Source organism: Alligator sinensis, unplaced genomic scaffold (genome assembly GCF_000455745.1).
Source record: "Alligator sinensis unplaced genomic scaffold, ASM45574v1 scaffold1586_1, whole genome shotgun sequence".
NCBI lineage: Eukaryota > Metazoa > Chordata > Crocodylia > Alligatoridae > Alligator > Alligator sinensis.
In genome coordinates, this window is record NW_005843490.1 from 110,868 (window position 1) to 114,389 (window position 3,522).

Genomic DNA, 3,522 nt, shown 5'->3' on the forward strand with positions numbered 1-3,522 from the left:
TGGCTCTCCCAAACCAAGTGCCCCTGTGTTACAAAGGGATGTATTTGATACTTGCCACAGGCAATGACCTGGTGAGGGGTCTGTGGTTACTCAACCACCTGGGTGACAGTGATCATCGCCTGCTGGAATTTGCTATCCAGCACAGGGTGGTGAAAGCAAGCAGTAAGGCAAAAAGTCCTCAACTTCAGGAGGTCCAACTTCAATGGGCTAAGAAGATTAGTAGGAGAGGCATTGGGGTCTCAGAGCTTCAATGAGACGGGAGTCCAAGACGGGTGGTTGTTCCTCAAGTAGATGATCCTCTGAGCTCAAAGGGAATCAGTCCCAATGCACACCAAGGGAGGCAGGAGTGCTGAAAAGCCCCCATGGCTTGGCAAAGATATCCAGGAATGCCTGAGGGCAAAAAAGGAGGCATACAAACTGTGGAAGCCATGGGCTAGCCACCAAGGAGGATTACTCCTCCGTTGCTCGTGACTGCAGAGAGGCTGTTAGGAAGGCCAAGGCAGAGATGGAGCTAGAGCTAACGACCAAAGTTAAGGATAATAAAAAGTTCTTTTTCAAATGCATAGGAAGTAAGAAAAAGGCACTGAGTAATGTGGGGCTCCTACAGGACAAGCTTGGCAATCTGGTGGTTGCAGCAAATGAAAAAGCTGACCTCTTTAATGAATTCTTTGCCTCCATATTCCTGAACAGGGATTGGGACATTTCCCCCACTAGGATTACGGATGGACCCAGAGGAGACACTACCATGCCTAGGGTCAGGGACAACCTAGTTAGGGAATTGTTGGAGGGGCTGGACGTGTTTATATCAGGTCCAGATGCTCTTCAACCAAGGGTGCTGAGGGAATTGGTGAGGGTCATAACGGGGCCCCTGGCATGGCTGTATGAGTGCTCATGGGGCTCTGGCCAGGTGCCAGAGGACTGGAAAAGGGCCAATGTGGTCCCCATTTACAAGAAGAGGAGAAAGGAGGACCCTGGCAATTATAGGTCAGCCAGTCTCACCTCGGTCCTTGGGAAGACCTTTGAGAAAATTATCAAGGAGCACATCTGCAAGGGCCCAGCAGAGGAGGTAATGCTCAGGGCAACCAATGTGGGTACATTGAGGGCAGGTCCTGCCTAACTAACCTGGTTTCCTTTTATGATCAGGTCACAAAGTCCCTGGACGAGGGCATCAAGGTGTATGTTGTCTACCTGGACTTAAAGAAGGCCTTTGACACCATTTCCCACTACATTCTCTTAAAAAAACCTAGGTGACTATGGCATTGATGCCTACACAGTCAGATGGGTGGCAAACTGGCTAGATGGTCGCATAGAGAGAGTGGTGGTGGACAGGTCACTTTCGACCTGGAGGGATGTGGGCAGTAGGGTCCCCCAGGGCTCGGTCCTGGGACCTGTACTGTTCAACATCTTTATCAGTGATCTGGATGTGGGTGTGGAAAGCACACTGTCCAAATTCGCTGATGACACCAAGTTGTGGGGCGAGGTGGGGACACTGGAGGGGAGGGACAGAATCCAGCTAGATCTAGGCAGGTTGCAGAGGTGGGCGGATGAGAATAGGATGGAGTTCAATGCAGACAAGTGCAAGGTGCTGCATCTAGGGAGAAGGAACCAGCAACACACCTAGGGTGGTGGTGCTCTCTCCTACCTTGAAGGTCTTCAAGAGGAGGCTGGATATATATTTGGCTAGGGTGTTATGACCCTGGCACTCATTCCTGTCTTGTGCGGGGAGTCAGACCTGATGATCTGTTTAGGTCCCTTCTGACCCTAAGCACTATGAAACTATGGTAGCTGTGTTGGTCTGAGACAAACAGGAATGCAAAAATCTAGAGCTCTTGGTTCAGAGATGATAGCTTTCACTAGACCAACTAGGAATTTGAAAAAAAAATCTCTTTTTCTGCAAGCTTTTGGGCTCAACGGCCCTTCATCAGGTTCTGGGAAAATTAAGTCCCCTTAGATAGGAAATAAACTTCATTTTTGTACAGATGGAGCTGGAGCTGGAAAATCTATCCCTTTGGGTCCATGAGAGTGTCTCTGTGAGAGTGACACTTTTTTTAGATGATCTTGGATTCTAAACTTCATTGCTGAACAACAAGAAAGATTTTCATACCTCCCTGCTTGCCGTCAGACACCACCTGGGAAAGAATCATACCTGATCTACACAACAAAATGAAACTCAGAAGTCCTTTCTTATATGGGCATTGTAGCTTAGCTGGTTAAAGCAGCTGCCTTGTAAACAGGGGATCTTGGGTTCAAACCCTAGCAGTGCCTACCTCTTTTTTTTACCTTTCAGCACAATGGAGAGTCGTAATTGGGCCAAAACAAATCTCATGAGGTTCAACAAGGACAAGTACAATGTGCTGCACTCAGGATAGAGAAATCCCATGCATAGGAATGGGCTGGGGGCTGACTGGCTGGGCAGTAGCTCTGCAGAAAAGCTACCCAATCCTTCAATACCCAATCCTTCAATTTCTTGAGTAGGTGAGTCTGGAAGCGGCCCAATCCTCCAATTTCTCTAGGTCTCTCTGAATCCTAGCTCTATCCTTCAGCATATCTATTGCCCTTTCAGGCACTGCAACTGCATGTTTGTTTGCACGAACGGGATTTATCAACATTTTTTAAGTGTTTACAGCTTGTTAAAGTAAAACTGCTCAGACACAGTTTAGTTTGGCTCACTGCTAATTGCAGCATCGTGTCTATGAATTCATTGTGTGCAAACACAATGGCGTTCGAAGACGTGCAATTGCCCTCCTTTCCCACCAGGTAAGGGTGCACTACTTCTGTAGTTCAGACCTTTGTCTATTAGATGCCACTTTCGATTGCTCCTGCTCATCCCATTCTGCTGTCTTGCACCACTGCCCTGCTCCTCTGCTCTCACAGCCGCAGGGAAACAGGGCTTTGTGAAGTCCCTGGCCAGGCGGGCATCTCATCTCGCTGTCCTGCACCGCAGGCAGGGCACATCTCTGTAACCCTTGTACAAAAAGAAAAAAATGGAGCAAGGCCTTTGACACTGTCGACCACCCCATCCTCATTAAACAACTAGGTGACTGTGGCATCGATGCCTACACAGTCAGATGGATTGCAAATTAGCTGAAGGGTCATACTCAGAGCGTGGTGGTGGAGGGGTCAGCCTGAATATGACCCCCAGGGCTTGGTCCTTGGGCCCGCGCTGTTCAATTTCTTTATCAGCGATTTGGACAACGGGGTGAAAAGCAACCTGTTCAAATTTGCTGATGATACCAAAATTTGGGGTGAGGTGGGCACGCTAGTAGGGAGGGAAAGACTGCAGAAAGACCTGGATAGGTTGCAAGGGTGGGCTGACAAAAACAGGATGCATTTCAATACCGACAAGGGCAGGGTGCTGCACCTGGGCAGTAGTAACCGGCAACACACTTATAAGATGGGAAACTCCCTTCTTGAGAGCCCGGAGGCAGAAAGGGATCTTGGAGTCATCATACACCCAAATGTATAGAACAGGCATTCCTCTAGAGAGTCATAGAAAATTAGGGTTGGAAGGGACCTCAGGAG